Raw genomic sequence first — 23,428 nt, forward strand, 5'->3', positions numbered from 1 at the left:
AATATTGACGGTTCTTTCAGAGTAAATGAGGTGAAAGTGAAATATATATATATATATATATATATATATATATATATATATATATATATATATATATATATATATATATATTTTGAAAGAAGCGTGGGATATATTTCTCTTTAGTCAAAGTTTTAGTCAAAGTTTATTTGACTAAATATTTGTAACTAACATTTATTTAGTTAGTTACTCATAAAACTTCAAACAATGATAAACCACATATTAGTAACTGACATTTACTACGCTAGTTACTAATGTCATGAAATTTGTAACTGACATTATCTTAGTCGGTTACTATTGATGTTTTCGTAACTAGCATAACATACGCCAGTTACTAATAGGGCGTTACAAATAACATTTTTTCTACTAGTGATACTTGTATATATTTTACAAAAAATAGTTAAAAAAAGGGGTCGAAATAACTAGAAATGGGATTTTTACATTGAAAATCATTAGGGATTTTTGCATACTCAATCAATTTTGATTGATTTTTAATTAATTGACTTCAATTAGACCATGGAAACCAAATTAAAATCAATAATTGGACCAAAAAAAAAAATCAATGATAACCCTAAAATTCATAGTCGACAAATTACAATAAGCGAAAGGGTGGAAGGCATTTAAACTTACCTGGGAAGAGACGTGATGGCGCAGCGGAGCTAAGGAAGATGAAGAACGACGGTGAGGGGATGAGGGTTGATTCTCTAAAATTAACCCTTCTACGAGTATCGAGTGATTAATTCTTTTTTTTTTCTTTATTTTTGTTTTGTTTCACGAGTTAAATGATTAAGGATTTTTTTTATTTTATGTTTTTTAGGAAGAGTATGATAGTTCTTGTTTTTGACGGTGAATAAGAGTATAAGACTGATTGATAATTCTTGTTTTTTTGGCGGCAATAACCTTTTTTTTTCGTTTTTTTAGGAATGAGGGTTTTTTTTTTATTTTTTTTTATTATACTAAGGGTTTTTTTTATTTCTTTTTAATAAATATTAAAAATAATAGTAGCGACTACCGTGTTAGTTGCAAATTATTACAAGAGTGTCGCAGATTAGCGACCGCATAACAACTATTATAAATTCGGTTGCAAATTTTGTGACTACTCGTCTTTTTCTGTCGCAAAAATATTTTTTGCAACTGATTATTATAGTAGTCGCAAAAATCAGTCGCTAATTAATGACCGCATAGCAACTACTGCAAATTCGGTTGCAAAATTTGCGACTACTCGTCTTTTTCAGTCGCTAAAATTATTTTTGCAACTAATTATTATGGTAGTCGCAAAATTCCGTTGCTAATTCACCTTTTTCTTGTAGTGAAAGAAGAGAGTCAGTCGATCCTAAACCCGTTTTACGGAGAAGTAATTATACTCCGTAAGAATCCTAAACTAAAACAAACTTAAACGACAAAATTAAATCCTAATAATAATACGCGCCCGATCGGGCAAGGCACCGCCCGATCGGGCGCGCCTTTTTCTTTCAGGTATGTTTCTCGCGTCCGGCCGGGAGCGTCTTCGGGCGCCAACCTTTGCTTCTCTCGCCCGGCCGGGCGCGCCTCCGGGCGCCAGCCTCTTTGGCCGGCTCTCTTGTGCCACTATTTGGACTACGATTAGGCTCCAATTCTTCAGGCCAATCTGGGTTTCCTCTTCGGGTCTTGATTACTCGGTCCAAATGCCCCGGTATCACGTATACCGAGCCCTTAATCACCGGTTCGATGGCTCTAACCGGCCCTGGGCTATAATATCTGGTTGTGCTTCTCCAATGCTTGTAAATGCTCCATAACATCTCGGGAACATGCTCCAAAAGTGCAAATCCCTGCAAAAGTCAACCAAATCTACGAAAATACTAGAAAACACCAATTAGTAATAAAAGTGGCTTTAAAAAGCAAAAAACACTACTAATTATGACCAAGGGACGGGGGTAAAATACTATATAAAATAGACACATCAAACTCCCCCAAGCCAAACCTTTGCTTGTCCCTAAGAAAAGATCTCATCAATGAATAAATAAATATGCTTCACCCCAAAAAGTAAGAAAAAATCAAGCACAAACGATTCAGGGTAAATCAAATAAACATTCTTCAAAATCAACCAATCAAATCCATCCAATTACCTTTTCTCCCTAACAATTGTCAAATAGAGCAAACCACAAGAGCATATAGAATTCAAGACCAGTGCTCACACACTCAACTCTCATTTATGTGGCGAGTAAAAGATGTACTCGATCGTTCTCCAACCAACCCCTTTATGTGAACAATGCCCTCCCAACTCACACTCTCGTGTGTATAAAACAATGAACGCTCAACCTACTAGTTGACTCGAAATATGTCAAGTCATAACTTGCATTGATAAACAACACTTTCACATTCATACAACTCTATGCACAAAGGTCGGAAGGTCTTTAAAGCTTGTAATGTAAGGCTAGGGTGAAGGGTAGGAATTATTTGGGAACAAGTGAGAGAAAAGCTATGCTTAAGGGAGCAAATCCTAATAAAGCCCATAATCAAAATAAATAATGATCAACATCTCCTACATAACCAACTCTAACAAAATTCCACCAAATATACTCCAAACAATATAAATAATCCCAACTCTTACATTTTCACTCATAAGATATAATAATGAAGAACTTGAGTGAATAAACAAACTTTATTTCCAAACTTGAATTTTTCATTGAAACTCAATTTTTCTTTCAGATCAACCTCCAACTAGAACATTTGAACATTGAACTTTTTTTTTTTTTTTTTTTTGCTTTTTTTTTTCTATTGAAGTTCACTTATTTTTTCACCTTTTTTCTTGAACTTCTCTCTTTTTTTTTTCATAATATCATGCTTTATTTTTTCAAGAAAATATAACTTTCAAACTTATAAAAAATAAACATGTACAAAAACAAAACAACTTCTAAAATCCCACCCAAATTGTGCAAATAATAAGCACACTAAAAACTCCCTCACCTCACTCACTAATAGCTCCCCCAAGCCAAGCTTGGGACTAGTAACCAACGGGGCAAACCGGCTTGTAATGTGGCTGATAAACAACAAAAAATCAAGGCAACAACATGGGTAGCAAGAAGGGAACAAATGTATCTACAATCATCTGGAGGCTACTGTAGACACCCATCTGTGTCTCCCCAAAACCAAACCCGGTGATGAGTACCTTTCACGTCGAATCATAATCAAATGAAGTGAAAGTATGGAAAGTCTAGTGTTGCGGATAGTTTTATTTCTTTTCTCTTCTATCTGTTTTTGAAAACTTATTTTAAGAAAAAAGCCAATCCAGTTTGGTTGGTCCATGATATGGGTCCAATAGTAGTGTAGTTGGATGGGGCTTGACAATAGCTTTCGAACGATATATTATAAGCCCAATTTCGATGAATATTGAGGAATTTATGGCCAATTTACTAAACTAGGCCCAGTTTAAGCCTTATATGCGGCCCATGATCTAGGGAAGGGCCTAATATGATTTATCATTCCTAATGCAGTTAGGAGTGGTTTTAGTCTTCTAGATTCTTCTAGAAGGTTCTTTTCATTCCTAATTCAATTAGCATTGATAAATTGACTTTTGTTGACTTTTCAGAGTTTTAATTAAAATCAAAGAGCATTTTTTAAGGAAAATACGATTTTATCCTCCTGTACGGAAATTTTTATCTGATTTTAGAAAATGCGTGAATTTCTAGAATCAGCGCCTGTCGCCAGCATTGGCGCCTGCCGCCAACAGCCAGCGTTGGCGCTGGTTCGTTTTTATGTGCGCCAATGCTCTGTTTTAATACTTTTATCTTTTTGGCTGATTTTCTCTATAAATAACGTCGTAAAAACTCCGTTTTCATTCACCAATTCTTATCAAAATTCATCTATATTCACCTACAATCAGTTTTCATTCTCTTCTTTAATCTTTCATCATTCTCTCTCCCTTTTTCTAAACTAGGTTTTTACATACAAAATTCCGCATTCATTAGATCTAGAAACACCTAGCCATATTCGAAGTTGCCTTCGCCCTAGATGTGAAAGGTTTAATTTCTGAGGGTTTGGTCCCAAATCTCTCTTTCAATTATTTAATTTAATTGTTTTGTTTATTATTTTCCTTGAAGTTACTAACGTGTGTATTTTGTTATTAGAAAGAGGTACGAGGCGTCAAAGTAAGTGCTTTAATGGTTTTTAATTGATATTATGATGTAGAAGTCATGTTTAAATTGTTATGATATTCCTAGTATCATGTCTAGGGTAATTTTAATGTTAAGTATGATTGTTACGATGCCTTTTATTCTCTTCCTAATATTTATGATTATTAGTATCATGTTAGGGTTAAAGATTTGATTTTTATTTCTTAGTGACATGCTAAGGTTTGTTATTAATCTTGTTAGTATCATGCCTAGGGTTTTGCTATTTTTATTATGCTTTAACATGATTTATGATTATTTTTATAATTGTTTTGATTATGTTTATAATTTTTATTAGGCAAAATTGGCCTCAACACTCTGAACTTTGGCTTGGGTGCACTCAGCACCCTGAACTAAGAAAAATAGCCAAAACACCATGAAGTATTAGCATGGGTGCACTTAGCACCATACAAGAAATTTTCCGGCCAAAAGTGGCCGGATTCCGGCGACTTTTTTTTTTTTTAATAAAAAATGTTTTTTTAATAAAAAATGTTTTTTTTAATAAAAAATGTTTTTTTTATAAAAAATGTTTTTTTTCTTCTTCTTCTTCTTCTTCTTCTTCTTCTTATTATTATTATTATTATTATTATTATTATTATTATTATTATTATTATTATTATTATTATTATTATTATTATTATTATTATTATTATTATTATTATTATTATTATAATTATTATTATTATTATTATTATTATTATTATTATTACTATTATTATTATTATTATTATTATTATTATTATTATTATTATTATTATTATTACGAAAATACCTCGATTTGCGTGTTGTTATTTTTTTGACGGAAATTGTGCAGGTACAGTTTCAGGGTCATTTTTACCCTTAATGGGTCCAAATTTAGCTCAGATTTTGCAAAAAAAAAAAACGAAAATACCTCATTTTGCGTGTCGAGAAATATCTAAGTAGCTAAGACACGTGATAAGTGACTTTTATGTCACTTTTAGGGTGTTTATTGAGTCGTATTCCGGCTTATTTTCCAATAATTTCACCCTTTCTATCCTTTATTTCTATTATTTTATTATTCTTGTCTTTTATTCTTTATTTTGAGTATTTTTGTAATTTTCTATAGTTTTTAGTTTATTTTCGTGTTTTATTTTATTTTTCTTTCTTTTAATGTTTGTAGTTTAAGTAGTTAGTTTATATTTTTAATAATTTCTCTTTTTTATCTCGTTTTCTTATTTATTTTAGTTTCGTATTTTATTTTATTTTATTTTATTTCATTTTATTTTATTATTTCTTTAGTTTTAGCATCTTATTTTATTTTACTTTATTTTATTTATTTTATTTTATTTTCCAATTCACCCTCGTGTTGTTTTTGGTTGTAGGCGTTCCGGGTTTCAAAGTCAAGTTTGTGTTCGGGGTCCAAGGTTCGAGCAAACTTCACAATGCCCCTAACCGACCTAGCTGCTGCCCACCTCTTAACCTACACCACACCATCCCTTAACCTCCACCACACCATCTCCATCACCAACAACCATCAACAACACCACCACAGCACTACACCAGCCACCTCCCTCAACCTCCATCTCACACCCATCAGCCCCGCAATTCCCCTGCTTCACCTCGCAACACCACCAACACCACGCAGCTCACCACTTACCACCACACACCTTCAATCACACCAACACATCAGCCGCAACCAATTCACCAATTACTCCAATCCATAGCCACGCAAAACCACCAAAATCACCACCCACAGCGCCCCTGCTCACCTCACACCAAGAACCACCAAAACGCCTCCAATTAGCTTCGCAACTCACCCCACACAACACCAATTTCCAGCCACCACAAAACCGCCTCCAATCGCACCTCCCCTGCTCCCTCAGCTCACAATCAACCACCACGCGATTCTCACACCACCAGCCACAACAATAACAGCAACCACCACGCGATTCTCACCAACAAACCCAATTACAGCAGCCACGATTGGTCCCAACTCATCCCCGCATCACCAAACCGCAATCAATTGGCCCGAATTCGAAATTGCAGCAACCCATACATCGCGGCCGCGCAGCCCTGTCAGAAAGCGCACACAATTGGAGTCCAAATTTAGAGTCGAGGCAGTAAGTTTGTGCGACCTCTGTGCGACCTCTTCGCGGGCGCGCATTCGTGGGTCAATCACGAGCTTTTCACGTGATTTTAATGAGAATTGGATGGCCACGATTTGGAGATGCTAGATGATTGTGGTTGATGAGCGGTGGTGATTGTGTGATAATTGATGCGTGGTGATGGTGATGCAAATCAGAGCAGCGAAGATCGAAAGAGAAAAGGAATTGGGAAGCTGATTTGTTTGGTGGGTTTGTATGGAATTTGTTGGGTTTTGGTTTTTGTTTTCTTTTTCCTTTTTTTCTTTTCATTTTCTTTTATTTTATTTTATTTTTAGTTTAGTTTTATTTTTGGTTTTTAAGTTTAGTTATTTTAATTATTTTAGTTTAGTTTTTATTTCTTTTTAGTTTTCTCTTTTACTTTATTTTATTTAGCCTTGTATTATAAATACTCCTTTGGGGGGGTAATGAGAGGGGAGACCATTATGCTATTTTCTTAGTTAGTTTAGGAGAGCTTCTCTCTCTTAGGGTTAGATTAGATAGTTTTTAGAGAGAAAAAAGTAGATTATTGCTCAATTTTCTTCCAAGTAATCAATTTTGGTCAAGTTTAATTTCCAATCAAGCAATTCCTTCAAGTTTTCATCTTTCATTAATCCTCTCTCTAGTAATCTCTAATCCTTTCCTTTAGCTTTATTTATTTGCTTTATTGTTGCTTATTTTTGTTAGTCTTTTTAGTTCATCTAGTTATTATTGTTTTCATTGTTTTTAATCATGTTTTGTTTTGTGTTTCTTGAATATATTTTTGGTTTTGCTATTATGTTTAATCTCCTTTCTCTAGGCTAATCTTTTAGCTAGGGGAAGGGGGTGGAAAATATGTGTTGAATGTTGGATGAATGATGATAGTGGATTGATTACATGCCTTAAATTGATGAAAGATATGATTTTTATTGACTTGAGACTATTGTAGCACTTTATTTGATTGCCTTCTAGTTTAAATGCATGAAAATGATTTGAACTAGATTTAGATCACCTCTATTTTAATGATTGCATGAGAATGAGTTGTTAAAAATGGAGTTCCATGTATTGTGCCCCTTTATTCCTTGGTTAGCTTGTGCCTAATGGGATGCATGAGAATGATCCTAATTAGCATAGACCTCTTTCATTGATTTGCCTAAACTATTGCATGAGAATGAATTGTTTAGGTAGGATCTTGTGTTCTTTGGCATGTTCTTCATGATAACTATGATTATTCCCCTTTTTTCTAATCATGTTTGACACCCCCGTATCCCTAGCGTTGTTCTTTCTTGATTTTATTCGTCTTTATCTTTGCTTATTCGTAGTTTTAGTGCTTTTTATCCAATATATCAACAAAAACATTTCCCCTCTTGACTCTTGCATTAGTGATATTGATGTTGGACGAGTGAGCTTCCTTAGTGGTTCGACCCTTTACTTGCCACTAACTAGTTTAGTGTAAGTTTAGGCATTATAAATTGTTAATTTGATTAGGGTTAGTAGAACCAACGACCTATTAATCCCGATCAAATTTTGGCGCCGTTGCCGGGGAAGCGGCTTGTTTAGCATTTATTTTTGCTATTGTTAAAGTCATTTTATTTGCTTTCTTTTTATTATTTTGCCTTTTTTTTAATCCTACTTGTCATTGTTAATCGTGTGCTTAGCTTTGTTGTATTCAAAGAGAGATATGGCAAGACAAGAGGATGACCTTCTTTTTAGGGAGTTTGGAAATCCGGAAGTCTATGAGCTCACGAGTGGTATACTTCTCCCAACCACCGAGTCTAATTTCACAATCCATCCACAATATGCTAGGATGGTACAAGTTGAGCAATTTTCCGGAAGTGCAAGTGAAGACCCCATTGAGCATTTGGACCGATTCCTTGAGTTGTGTGCAATGATGCAAACAAATGAAGTGAGCCAAGATTACATTCGTATGCATCTCTTTCGGCAATCTCTCACCGGAAGAGCAAAGAAATGGCTCAAGCTTTTGAAGCCCAACTCTCTCACCACATGGAAAGATGTTGCGAAGGCCTTTCTCAAGAGGTTCATTTCCGATGAGCAAACCGCAAAAATGAGGAGGAAGATAGCTTCTTTTGAGCAAGAACCGGATGAAACTCTTGGGGAAGCATGGGAAAGGTTTAAGGATATGATTAGAGCATGTCCTAACCATGGATTCAACCATAATTTGCTCATGAGATTCTTTTATGATGGCTTAGAGCCAATTTCAAGAACCAATCTAGATGCGGGTGCCGGTGGCCAATTGATTAAGATCCCTCAAAGCCAAGTTGAAGCTATAATTGAAGAGGTGGCTACTAGCTATTCTTGGGGAGGTCAAAGAAGGTCCCAAGGAAAGCAAGGTGATCTTTATGAGTTGGAGAAAGTCGGTCAACTTAAGCACATAGTTGAACTCTTGAATGAAGGTCTTTCCAAGTTGAACTCAAGTGTTAGTTTGGGTTCAAAATTGTCACAAATCATTGATTTCTCATGTGCTTGTTGTGGTGGGACGGATCATGATGCATCGTATTGTAGAGAGTTCAATCCCAAGCAAGGTGAGGCTTTGACTTTGAGGGAAGGAGAGTTTGTAACCCAAGCTCATTCTCAACAACCTCCAAAACAAGAAAACTCCTACCTCCAAGATGAACCTCTTTTCAATCCTCTAACCGAAAATTTTTCTTACCCTTCCATCCAAATGGGGAACTTTCAAGATCAACATCATGACCAAAATCCTCAAGCGTATGAAGAACAATCCCCACTCGACCACACACAAACCCAAATTCTTCAACAACGCCAAATTCTCACTCAACAATTCCAAGAGATCAAATCTCACAATGAAGTTGTTGACTCCCAACTAGCCAACATTTCTTCTCTCCATTTAACCGCAAAACTCCCCTTACAATCATCTACTAACCCTTCATATTCTTATCATCTCGAAACTTGCAAGGAGGATGAAAGTAAGGAAGACAAGGTTGTGGAGGATGTGGTTGAGAAGAAGGTTCAAGAACAAAATGAGGAGCCATTAGATTTTAGTGAACCAAACAAGTTTGAAGGCCCGGTTCCCTTCCCTTGTAGGCTAGTTGAGAATGTTGTTTTGAAGAGCCCTATGGCGGTGAGCGTATGTAGAGTTGATGTGGTCGATGGTGTGATGGATAATGAGAGCTTACCTCCATGTGACGGTAAGGTGACAATGAGGTATGATGACTTTCTTGAAGTTCCTACTTGGTTTGAAGGCTCTCTTGAGGAAGGTGAGGTTTCCCTTCCTAATATCGAGGATTCCAAGCTTCATCGCCCTTTTAGAAGAAACGACAAGAAGAAGAGAAAAAGAAAAGATGAGCCACCATTGGCTCTTGATTTATTCCCTCCTTTCCCTTGTGGTGATTTGAGACCTCAAGGAATGCTAGTCCTCAAGCTTGGGGGCATTTATGATTCAATCCTCAAGTTGATGAGGGTGATGTTCTTTATTCCACCTTGAAGGAGGTGAAGGGTCAAGCTAGAGACCATAAACAAGCGCTTCCCGGGAGGCAACCCGGAGGATTTCTACCCCTTTCTCTCCCCCTCCTTTCTTTTTCTTTTTTGTTTTATTTCTTTGTTTTCTTTTAATGTTTTCTTTTATGTCTTGTCTTGCCTTGTAGGTTGCATTTTGGAAGCTTGGAGCGGAGTGACATTTGGTGAACTCGATTTTATGCTCCATTATTCTTTTAAGCCAACCTCTCGGTGAGACCTTTCTTGTTTTCACTCTTTTAATTTTTCTTTGAGTGCTTAGTTTAAGGTTAGTTTAGGAAGAAGTTGAATGGTTCGAGGGTGTTTGCATTGGTTCTAAGGAACCTGGGATCGTTGATGTTGTTATCAACGGTCATTTGTATGACGATTGGGATTTACTTGAATTACATGCCTCATTTGTGAACCTTTTTATTTCTTCCTCTTGTTTTTGTGTTGTTTTTCCCTTTTTATCTGACAAACATGGCTATGACGAGTTGAAATTATTTTGATTTGGAATTGCTCATTCATTTGGATTTGTGTGCCTTTCATGATGATGTGTCTTTGAATGCTTATCTTCCTAGTTGATGAGGGTTTACACGGTTTGAGAGTGCTTCAGGTTGAATTAGACACATTGTAAGCTAAGGTAGCCCGATTTAGAACTCTTGAGGACGTTTGAACCCCTAGTTCACGGGAAAGTGGTAAAATGGTGTTGCTCTCTATGGTGAATAGGATTCCCTTGGTTGGTATTTGCTTATTTCTTATCCCGTGTGAGCGTCATTTGTTCTAGCCTTCATCATTCTTGTGAGCGGCATTTAGGATCCTTAACTATGCATAACTTAATCCTTGTGTTGTTCTCTAGCTCCCAAGATCGTGACCAAGCAACTCTAGGGGAGGAAAAGGGCACCATTTTTCTTTTTTTTTTCTTTATCTTCTTTTTGTTTTGTTACTTATTTTGTTCTTATTTTGCATTTGCTCCTCTTGCCAACCCTTTGAGCCTATTCCCTTTCTTGATTATGAGCCACATTACAAACCTTATGACCTTTCGTTTCCCTAACCCTTAGTTTGTGAAGCATTTCGGTTTAAGAGTTTGTTTTGTGTTGTAATAAATTGAGAAAGTATTATGTTTTTTGTACCAAGCAAGAAAAGTAAATTGTATATATTGTGTGAAATAAAGCAAATGTTAAGAAAAAGCCGTCTAAAGTAAAAAAAGGCAAGGACAACAAATAAAATAAAAAAAAAATTTAAAATTAGTTTGGTTTCGTTTTCTTCCCTAGTTTAAGCATTGAGGACAATGCTTTGTTCAAGCTTGGGGGGGAGCGTTACTTCGCTTTTGTTTTTATTGAGTGTCGGTGTCGAATAAGCTTGGGGGAGATGGCATTATTGGTATTTTTGTTTGATGTTTGGTGATTTCTTGAGTTTGTTTTTGAGGTTTGATCACCCTTTTGCTTCACTTAGGAAATATCACCAAAATTTTCAAATTTTTGCCCCGCCTTGACCCTTAGCCTTACGTTGCAACCCTAGTAAAGACCCTTTCACTTTAGAGGGGTGAGGTCAATGACCGGTGGAGGGAGATAGATTTCAACCCTATGGAGAGAGTATGCATAGTTGAGATGTCGGGATGACCTTATGATTCCACATAAAAATTTCTTTTTCCGGTTCCCTCGAGGAATCATGAGGAGCTAACTAAGGGATGATTTGAAGCTAGTGGAGAGAACGTGGACCGTCTTGGATGGGGCTAGGGCGGAGAGTGAAATCATTAGTTCTCTATGCTTAGCTTAGGTTTGTCTCTTTCAACCATGAGCATCTCGGAACGTGTATTCCCTCATTTAATTAAGAAAGGTGAGCATTCTTTGGTGCATGTCTCTATGTTTTGAGTCCGAATGGAGCATTTTCTATCTAAAAGCTTGTTTGGTTTTCTTAAGCCTTGTCATGTCATGTTGGTCGTGGTTGTGCTTGCTTTTTGTTTTTGCTTTTCTTTTTCTTTTTGTTTTGCCTTGGTTTTGTTTAGAGTTGTGGGTTAAACTCTTAGGACACCCTCACGAGAGCACACTCGTCCTCTAGGGAGATCTAGGGGTTTAAAGGGCTTGTCATTAGTTGCTAAAAGTGACCGTGATTCCTACGAAAGTGAGTTAGTGTACATTCTTGTCTCCGTTAGTGTCTTAGTTTTGCTTGAATAAATCATTCTCCTTCTCCCGTGTTTCATGTTAATTTGCTCGAGGACGAGCAAAAGGTAAGCTTGGGGGAGTTTGATAAGTGACTTTTATGTCACTTTTAGGGTGTTTATTGAGTCGTATTCCGGCTTATTTTCCAATAATTTCACCCTTTTTATCCTTTATTTCTATTATTTTATTATTCTTGTCTTTTATTCTTTATTTTGAGTATTTTTGTAATTTTCTATAGTTTTTAGTTTATTTTCGTGTTTTATTTTATTTTTCTTTCTTTTAATGTTTGTAGTTTAAGTAGTTAGTTTATATTTTTAATAATTTCTCTTTTTTATCTCGTTTTCTTATTTATTTTAGTTTCGTATTTTATTTTATTTTATTTTATTTCATTTTATTTTATTATTTCTTTAGTTTTAGCATCTTATTTTATTTTACTTTATTTTATTTATTTTATTTTATTTTCCAATTCACCCTCGTGTTGTTTTTGGTTGTAGGCGTTCCGGGTTTCAAAGTCAAGTTTGTGTTCGGGGTCCAAGGTTCGAGCAAACTTCACAATGCCCCTAACCGACCTAGCTGCTGCCCACCTCTTAACCTACACCACACCATCCCTTAACCTCCACCACACCATCTCCATCACCAACAACCATCAACAACACCACCACAGCACTACACCAGCCACCTCCCTCAACCTCCATCTCACACCCATCAGCCCCGCAATTCCCCTGCTTCACCTCGCAACACCACCAACACCACGCAACTCACCACTTACCACCACACACCTTCAATCACACCAACACATCAGCCGCAACCAATTCACCAATTACTCCAATCCATAGCCACGCAAAACCACCAAAATCACCACCCACAGCGCCCCTGCTCACCTCACACCAAGAACCACCAAAACGCCTCCAATTAGCTTCGCAACTCACCCCACACAACACCAATTTCCAGCCACCACAAAACCGCCTCCAATCGCACCTCCCCTGCTCCCTCAGCTCACAATCAACCACCACGCGATTCTCACACCACCAGCCACAACAATAACAGCAACCACCACGCGATTCTCACCAACAAACCCAATTACAGCAGCCACGATTGGTCCCAACTCATCCCCGCATCACCAAACCGCAATCAATTGGCCCGAATTCGAAATTGCAGCAACCCATACATCGCGGCCGCGCAGCCCTGTCAGAAAGCGCACACAATTGGAGTCCAAATTCAGAGTCGAGGCAGTAAGTTTGTGCGACCTCTGTGCGACCTCTTCGCGGGCGCGCATTCGTGGGTCAATCACGAGCTTTTCACGTGATTTTAATGAGAATTGGATGGCCACGATTTGGAGATGCTAGATGATTGTGGTTGATGAGCGGTGGTGATTGTGTGATAATTGATGCGTGGTGATGGTGATGCAAATCAGAGCAGCGAAGATCGAAAGAGAAAAGGAATTGGGAAGCTGATTTGTTTGGTGGGTTTGTATGGAATTTGTTGGGTTTTGGTTTTTGTTTTCTTTTTCCTTTTTTTCTTTTCATTTTCTTTTATTTTATTTTATTTTTAGTTTAGTTTTATTTTTGGTTTTTAAGTTTAGTTATTTTAATTATTTTAGTTTAGTTTTTATTTCTTTTTAGTTTTCTCTTTTACTTTATTTTATTTAGCCTTGTATTATAAATACTCCTTTGGGGGGGTAATGAGAGGGGAGACCATTATGCTATTTTCTTAGTTAGTTTAGGAGAGCTTCTCTCTCTTAGGGTTAGATTAGATAGTTTTTAGAGAGAAAAAAGTAGATTATTGCTCAATTTTCTTCCAAGTAATCAATTTTGGTCAAGTTTAATTTCCAATCAAGCAATTCCTTCAAGTTTTCATCTTTCATTAATCCTCTCTCTAGTAATCTCTAATCCTTTCCTTTAGCTTTATTTATTTGCTTTATTGTTGCTTATTTTTGTTAGTCTTTTTAGTTCATCTAGTTATTATTGTTTTCATTGTTTATAATCATGTTTTGTTTTGTGTTTCTTGAATATATTTTTGGTTTTGCTATTATGTTTAATCTCCTTTCTCTAGGCTAATATTTTAGCTAGAGGAAGGGGGTGGAAAATATGTGTTGAATGTTGGATGAATGATGATAGTGGATTGATTACATGCCTTAAATTGATGAAAGATATGATTTTTATTGACTTGAGACTATTGTAGCACTTTATTTGATTGCCTTCTAGTTTAAATGCATGAAAATGATTTGAACTAGATTTAGATCACCTCTATTTTAATGATTGCATGAGAATGAGTTGTTAAAAATGGAGTTCCATGTATTGTGCCCCTTTATCCCTTGGTTAGCTTGTGCCTAATGGGATGCATGAGAATGATCCTAATTAGCATAGACCTCTTTCATTGATTTGCCTAAACTATTGCATGAGAATGAATTGTTTAGGTAGGATCTTGTGTTCTTTGGCATGTTCTTCATGATAACTATGATTATTCCCCTTTTTTCTAATCATGTTTGACACCCCCGTATCCCTAGCGTTGTTCTTTCTTGATTTTATTCGTCTTTATCTTTGCTTATTCGTAGTTTTAGTGCTTTTTATCCAATATATCAACAAAAACATTTCCCCTCTTGACTCTTGCATTAGTGATATTGATGTTGGACGAGTGAGCTTCCTTAGTGGTTCGACCCTTTACTTGCCACTAACTAGTTTAGTGTAAGTTTAGGCATTATAAATTGTTAATTTGATTAGGGTTAGTAGAACCAACGACCTATTAATCCCGATCAACACGCAAATCGAGATATTTTTTGACACGTAAAACGAGGTATTTCCATTATTTTTTGCGAATTCAGAGCTTAATTTGGATCCATTAAGGATAAAAATGACCCCCGAAACCTTACCCGAACAATTTCCGTCACAAAAAATAACAATACGCAAATCGAGATATTCCTCGACACGCAAAACGAGGTATTTCCATTACTTTTTTGTAAATTCCGAGCTTAATTTGGATCCATAAAGGGTAAAAATGACCCCCGAAACCTTACCCGAATAATTTTCGTAAAAAAATAAATAACAACACGCAAATCGAGGTATTTTTGTAATAATAATAATAATAACAATAAAAATATTAAATAATAATAATAATGATGATGATGATGATGATGATAATAATAATAATAATAATAATAATAATAATAATAATAATAATAATAATAATAATAATAATAATAACAATAATAACATATTTTTATTAAAAAAAAAAAAAAGTCGCCGGAATCCGACCACTTTTGGCCGGAAAATTTCTTGTATGGTGCTAAATGCACCCATGCCAATACTTCAGGGTGTTTTGGCTATTTTTCTTAGTTCAAGGTGCTGAGTGCACCCAAGCCAAAGTTCAGAGTGCTGAGGCCAATTTTGCCTTTTTATTATTGCTATAATTATTATTATTATGATTAATATGATTGTTTTTATGATAATTATTGTTTTGATGACTATAATCATCTTTTTGATTATTTATTATGTTGCTTGATATTTTTTTTATTGCTTGATCACAACTTTTATGCATGTTTAAAGGGAATTTATACTTAATCTTGTCTAGGATTAATGTGATTATAATTTCAAGTGATCCCCAACAATAGATTTGTTTGTGCATTATATTCAACCAACATAGATAAACAGGTTTAGGGTAATCCTATTGATTGCATGTTAGTCAGAAAGTGCACATGAATACGATCAGAACAAAGTAGAGGCCTATTATTAGGGCAGGTGGGGTTCAAGCTAGGGGTTAATGTTTGAAATTTATTCCCTACAGTTTTTGGCGACCCCGCTGGGGAGGATTTCTATTTTAATTCTTGAATTTGTTTCGGCAATGATTTAGAATGAGTGGATGAGACTCGGAACGTTCTAAGTATTTCATGTGCGTAATTTTGATTAACATTATTGTCATATGCATAAAATAGATCTCATTGGAAAGACCATCCGTAATGAGTTAAAAACATAGGATTTTACACGTAGGAAATTTGAGAAATATCTTTCACAATTAGAACCGAAATAATACCGCGCGAAACTGGAAAATTTTATCGAGCACAGAAAGCTGCTGAGGCATGTGGGAATTAGCACCAGGGGCCAGAGTATTGGCGCCAGACTTTTAACTGTAGCGCCAGACGCCACCATTGGCGCCAGGCGCTACAGCTAAGAATTGGCGCCAGTCTCTGTTTACTGGCGCCAACTTCCCCTAATACCGAGCCAGAAATATGCATTCTAATTTCGACCAGTTTTTCGTATTGTTTGCTCGATCCTACTTCCTGATTGAATTTTTTCTCACTTTTCTGAAACCCATATGTGTTCTACATATGGACATAACCCTCTGGGAATTCATGCTCCATTTACCTGATTGAACGCTCTATGCAACAAAGGGTACATCCGAGAATGTTGAATTCACCAAACCATGGAAGCAGTTTTTTCTAAAGCTCGCGGTGTCCCATCCACTCGCGCCAACACTTCACGGTTAGGCTTCCGCGCGGTGCATTCGGACAATTAACCATGGACCCTCTATTGACTAAACTATATCCCGAACTTTAGAGAACTAGAGCCATGGTTAGGTTGCAAACTCATTGCATCATATTGTGCCTACTTGACTAATTGTGCATTATTTGTTGTGCCTATATTCTATGTTTCTCTTAACCGTTTTTTTGACTTGTGTTGAGATTAAACAAATTAATGAATTAAAGAACTTTGCCTAATTAATTAATTAATCAATTAATTTGAGTCAATAAAGTCTAATATTTTAATCATAATTGACCTAGTACGACTTTAGGCATACCCCAGCTGATTAATAACACCGAAAACAATCCCTGATTGAAGCTCCAGTATTGGCGCCAAAATCTGAACTGTAGCGCCACCCTATGGAGTGTGGCGCCTGGCGACAACTCTGTCGTCTAGCGCCAAGCTATACAGTGTGACGCCAGTTCTGTCGTTTTGCCGACAGTTCGGATAATTGGTCGAGTCATCACCTAGTGTCTAATTAACCAGTTTGCTAATTAATTCGGTTAATTTTCGCTATCAATAGTACTTGGTTGAGTCATTAATCGAGTTTAGGCACTAAGTCCCATGGTCTTACACAAGAGTCCAAGCATATCACTTACACTCAACGCACACACCAATACACATACTTTGACCATGTTTAAGAGAGTCTTGCGTGCGCGTTTTTTCTGTCATTTTTTTAGGGGGGTAAGTCGGATATTAATCCTCCAATTTAAAACTATACTTAGTTCCCTAAAAATATGTACATTATTTTTGCTAAAAATATGCACCCATTTTTTTAAATTTTTTCCCTCCTTAAAATAAACCGTAAAGTCAAGTTGATTCGAGTCAAGTAATTAAAATGCAAAATAGTTTAAATTACAGCGCGTGGTCGAGGAAGGAAGGACAGTTAATCAAAGACAACCTTTTCGCACAAGTCCAACTTTCGACAAACCCATAGCTCGCAAGAGGAAAGCTAAGACTATAATGGCAACACAGGAAGAAGTAAATGAGCTTAGGAACCAACTAGTTACCGTGACTGAGACACTGAAGCTCCTCACACTCAAGATTGATGATCCGGTGAAGCAACAACAGATGGACCTCATGCAAGAGAGTCTAAGCAAGCTATCTAGCGACTACAAGTTTCAAGGGCTTACATCACAAGGGGTCTTGGTGGACAAAGATCTTCTTCCGCAGAAGTTCAATGCCAATGACATCCCAAAATTCAAAGCAACTGATAACCCTTATTTTCATTTAAGAGCATTCGAAACCATAATGAGTATTAAGGGTATCGATAAGAAGGTTTTCCCCTCTCTGTTCTGACTATCTCTCGAGACCGTTTGCCAACAATGGTTCTTTTCTCTCGAGAAAGAAAAGACTTCTACCTGGGAGTCCATAGCAAACGCTTTCGTTGATAGGAACAAGTGCAACATTCAAGTTGAGACCGACCATAGGGAACTTGAGATCCTCAAGAAGAAAGAGAATGAAGGCTTCACCTCTTTCTTTAACAAATGGAGGGAAACCTCAGCTAAGATGATTGAGGTGCCAAGTAAAAAAGAGTATGTGAGATTGTTCATCAAGAACCTTTAAGAAAAATATTCCAAGCATCTCAAGTATCAAAATAATCTCCATACCTTTAAGGTCGTCTATGACATTGGGATCAATATTGAAGACAACCTGGCTAAGTTAAAAGCTACCAACAATAACTCCAATAGTTGCTGGAAAGGAAAGAAGAACGACAATCCTTCTTCTTCCAAAACCACCCACTCAAACAACGTTAGCAATTTTAATTTAGGAGAAGTCATTGCTATGAACCATCAAGGGCAAAAGAAACCATTTAGGAGGAACTTTACTCCTATTGGCATGAGTTATGACACCGCATTTGATCGATTAAATGCAAAAAGTCTTATAACTTCTATTGGACCATTTGGGGACCTACCAGTCGAAAAGAGGTCGGCTAATTGGAACCCCAATGCACACTGTAAGTATCACCAAGGTAGGGGCCATCTCACCGAAAACTGTTGGAAGCTTAAAGAAGCCATCCAAGATTTAATCGATAACAACAAGTTGCCATTGCCCCCTTCCAGTTTGAAGTCAAGCATTGATAATGCACCTCTTGCTCACACCATGGCTATCTCTGATGAGGAAAACGAGGTTGACCCCTCGTCTCTCATTAAACCTGTCAAAGGAATTCATGCCACTGAAGAAGACGAGAAGATATTCTTCGACGCCATGGATAACCTTCCAGAACCGGCAATTAAAGAAGATATACAATTGCTCACACTGTCTATGATGGAAGTATCGCATTTACTACGTGAAGCTCTCAAAGCTATAAGGGAACCCCAAAAGAAATATGACGAGGTTCCACTTCCGAAAGATGAACCTAAAAGAGAATTCACACCAGTGAGAACGACTTATGAGGCAAAGCATTTTCCTTTACAAGTCACTGAAAACCCAAGAAGAGTAATAGAATCTATACTCCAATTGGGATCCCATATGCACAAATGTTCGAAATGCTTTCCGAGAGTGGCGAGATCGAACCTCTCGAACCGAGACCATTCGAATCATTGAAAAGGACAGATAGGTATTACTGTCAGTATCATCAATCAGGGGGTCACACTATCGAAAACTGTTTCAAATTCAAAGATTTGGTTCAGAAAATGATTGATGAAAAGAAACTAGTCCAAGTTCCACAAGAAGACGATGCAACCATTAATGGAGTTTGGGACAGTGATGAAGAAGATGTCTATCTAAAAGACATAATAGGATCTCCACCTTCTGTGTCATACGCCATGGATGACTTTTGGGCTGAAGAAGAGTCATCGATAGACGTCCTCACAAGATCCGGGAGAATGCAACCTCCCATTTCAATACAACCTATGCCAACCACACAACAAGTTCCCATACCTATCATTGAAGACAATGATATTGTTAAGCAGTTTAAGAAGACAAAAGTTGAGATGAACGTATGGAAACTTTTGGCAACATCCCGAGAACATAGGTTGGCTGTAATGAATGCCTAGGACAAAATTGGGATAGATTCTGACACTACTCCTGAGGGATTAGCCAACTTCCTCACAAGTGATCTTCCTAGTCCAATTAATTTGATCACCTTTTCAGACAAGGATTTACCCCCGGAAGGTGACAAACACTACAAGACATTAAACCTCACAGTAGTTTGCAAGAGAATGAATGTTCCTATGACTCTTGTAGACAACGGATCGGCCATCAACGTCTGTCCACTTAGAATTGCGAGAATGCTAGGCATAAGGGATGAATATTTAACTTCGTCTCCACAAGGAATAAGGGCCTATGACAACACTCGTCGTCAAGCGCTTGGTAAAATTACCCTGAATGTGACGGCAGGAGCAATAGAACATGCTACTACTTTCCAAGTAGTAGGCATTAAAGCTTCGTTCAATCTTCTGTTGGGACGCCCTTGGCTTCATGACCTAAAGGCCGTCCCCTCATCTCTCTACCAACAAGTAAAATCTATAGTTGGGGGAATTCCTATTACCATCGATGCTTCGCCTATGAGGATCAAGTCTATAGAAAATCCAATCATTAATGTGGAGCACGACGAGGACGATGAAGATTTATGGGGCTTTAACGAAGAAGTCTCCTTAATCCAGGAGGATGAAAGGACCTCTCTTTGCCATGACCCCCATTCCAACATGATTGTAAATATTGTGCTGAAGAAACAAGGACATTTTCATGGGATGACCCTAGGAAAGAAGAAAGGAACGGCAAAACCGCTGGAGTCACCTGGCCTCCCTAAGTTAGACACTTTCGGACTTGGTTTCGAACCGACTCGGAAAGATCTCAAGCGAGCCCAGGAAAATTCAAAGGCACGTAGGGACGCTCGCATTCAAAAGAAAGCAATCCCAATGGATCAGTACCCTCTTACACTTAATGGTCAATTTATAAAAGAAGGAGAGGACTATCCGTGCCATGAATTTCCTGAGCCATTTGTTGTAAACGGTATAAGACAATCAAGATTTGAGATTTTCTTGGATTGCTACTTCACTGATGAAATCCCAACTCCGGTCCACAAGGAGAAAGCACCCCCATGATTTGACTTTAACGTCATGGGATTACTGTTTGGGCGAGAAAAGAATGAGCCAACTTATAAAGAAGATGCGCACCCGCTGCTCTCGGGTGGTCGCATTGTCATCAAAAGCCGCTGCCAGCGTCGAGTGGCGAATCCCTCTGGCACTAAACTGAGACGACTCGACCTCAGCTCGGGCCCGAATAGTTATCGGCCCCAACAGCTCCTCGACCTCGGGAGAAAAGACGTCGATTCCACCGTCGAACGGCAGTGGCACAGAGCTGAACTCCAGTCCCGTGATGAGACTGAAGTCTGTAGGAGTGACCATCATTTCACCCCAGGGGAAGTGGAAAGTGTTGGTTGTGTCCCAGAAGAACTCCACCAAAGCACGCACTACATGGTGACCCCCACTGGAGGCAACCATCGCCTCGGAGGTCTCAAATAAAGTAGCAAGTTCGCAAGACTCCCATAGGAGTCTCGTCTCAAGGTCCCTGGCGATGTACATCTTGTACAAATCGCCCAAGCCATCACAGCCGAAACCGTGATAGCGCGTCCTCCCGACCGTGATGCCCCGTCTCACCCTCTCAGAAATGTGGAGGACGGGGGCAAAGAACAGGGTCCGCTCATCCCACTCAGGGAGTCGACCAAGCGAAGTGGATGGTGTAGCGTGGTCCTCTACGGGCTGATGCTCCCGTCGAGTGTTTCGGGACCGTGAACCAGAGCCGCATGGTACAAATCATCATAAACTAAGGTTCTATAGTATCTAAGGTTTGCATAGCCGCATGATACTGTGTTCGCAAAAAAACAGAGTACGTAGTACTAAAACAAAGCACAAATTCAAATTGAGCATATACAGCATTTTTCAAGCAATCAAACAATTTCTTGCAATAATATAGTAATTATTGTGACAAATTGGACAAGAATTGCTAGCAAAAACATCAAGAACGGGTCACATTGTTCTTCATGACCTTAAGAGGTCCAACAATGGCAAATTGCTCATTTCTTCACCAAATTGAGTCAAACAAGTCTCAAATTACTCCCAAGGCAATATATAAAAATAATCAAGCAATTTCATGGCATAAAATTTGATAAACAAAGCAAATTAAGCATTATAAATTTTGAATTTTCATGAAAATCGAATATAAACATGTCAAAAATTCATAAAAACCGATGTGGGTTTGAAGAAAACTTACATAGATTGGGAAAATGGATGAAAAGAGCTTTAATTTGCAACAAATTTGAGTGAATTTGGTTGAGAAACGAGTAAGAACCAAGCAATTGAATTTCTGCAGTTTTTCGAGCAAACACGGCGAAGCAAAACAGCGAAAATGAAGAAGAAAGGGGTATTTAAGGAAAACCCCGTGCTGGTGCCAAGCGCTAGGCGTTGGCGTCAAAAATCAGGTTTGGCGCCAATCCTAGCGCCTGGCGCTAAAGGAAATTGTGTGGCACTGATGGTTTTTCAGCGGCGCAAGAACACTCAGCTTCTCAGTGAGGTTGTTCTACCTCCTTGCAACATATTTTGGGTTCCTTGGTACGCCAGTTAGCCCCTCTAAGCAATTTAACACGATTTTTAGTAAACGGCTTGATTATACCAAGTGATCGACTTGATGAAAGATCGTCTCACTTAGCTTAAAGCGCCTAAGCATTGGCTCATTAACAAAAGGCACCGACATAGTGGTTCGTTCAGCAAAAGGCACCGACGTACAAGTTTAAAGCAACGGAAGCGCCGACGTACAGGCATAGCGGAAGCAAAGTTCAAGCGAGCTTTTAAAGATCGACAAGCGTGGGTCTTTGGTAATTTTCCTCGGAATATTATCACAACAAATGAGGATAGCTTCATGCGAGGATATCTTCGACAGTGTTCATTGGCTTGTGGAGAGTTGTCATATACAACTTAAGGTAATTTCAAGAGAAGTTGTCTTCGACCGTGTTCCCTTAGACGTGGAAGATGGTCATAATGCGGATGAAGATTGTCTCAAGCGAAGCAATCTTCGATAGTATTCCCTTGGACGCGGAATATTATCATAGCGGAGGAGGATCGTTTCAGGCGAAGCAATATTCTATATTGGAAGCAGATACAAGCGTAGCGGTTTTCAAGCGGGATGGCATTCTCTAACTTGCAAGAGGTCATCAAAACAACAGTAAAGCGGCAACAGTCGGTTACTTTCAGAGACGTGTGCTCGACGGTGCAAGATACGCGTTTCTTAACTATCTTATCTGTTTAACTAACGCTAGTTTGCAGGTATCGGCGTTACAAGAGTGATTTAGGATCGCAGAACGTTCTGAATCATTCTCCGTCCCTATCGATACTTTGACTTTCGTTTTCGAAACTTGCGTTTCACCAAACTCAGTCAAACTGGGGGCTTCTGTAGACACCCATTTGTGTCTCCCCAAAACTAAACTCGGTGATGAGTACCTTTCACGTCGAATCATAATCGAATGAAGTGAAATTATGGAAAGTCTAGTGTTGCGGATAGTTTTATTTCTTTTCTCTTCTCTATGTTTTTGAAAAATTATTTTAAGAAAACAGCCAATCCAGTTTGGTTAGTCCATTATATGGGTCCAATAGTAGTGTAGTTGGATGGGTCTTAAAAAGAGCTTTTGAACGATATATTATAAGCCCAATTCCGATGAATATTGAGGAATTTATGGCAATTTACTAAACAGGGCCCAGTTTGAGCCTTATATGCGGCCCAATGATCTAGGGGAGGGCCTAATATTATTTATCATTCCTAATGCAATTAGGAGTGGTTTTAGTCTTCTAAATTCTTCTAGAAGGTTATTTTCATTCCTAATTCAATTAGCATTGATAAATTGACTTTTGTTGACGTTTCAGAGTTTTAATTAAAATCAAAGAGAATTTTTGAGGAAAATACGATTTTATCCTCTTGTACGACAACTTTTATCTAATTTTAGAAAACGCGTGAATTTCTGTGAATTTCTGGTTCGTTTTTCTGTGCGCCAATGCTCAGTTTTAATAATTTTATCTTTTTGGCTGATTTTCTCTATA

At 37.7% G+C, this 23,428-nt stretch overlaps 1 non-coding gene across 1 annotated transcript; it reads right to left on the reverse strand.

The window, feature by feature from the left end:
* Positions 1-8,309: 8,309 nt before the first annotated feature.
* On the reverse strand, positions 8,310-8,416 carry LOC145606860 (small nucleolar RNA R71). The gene has a single exon (XR_014105451.1). It is a non-coding gene; the product is annotated as a small nucleolar RNA R71 (small nucleolar RNA).
* Positions 8,417-23,428: the final 15,012 nt, after the last annotated feature.

The sequence above is a fragment of the Chenopodium album genome, chromosome 2 (assembly GCF_948465745.1).
Source record: "Chenopodium album chromosome 2, dcCheAlbu1.1, whole genome shotgun sequence".
Classification (NCBI taxonomy): Eukaryota; Viridiplantae; Streptophyta; class Magnoliopsida; order Caryophyllales; family Amaranthaceae; genus Chenopodium; species Chenopodium album.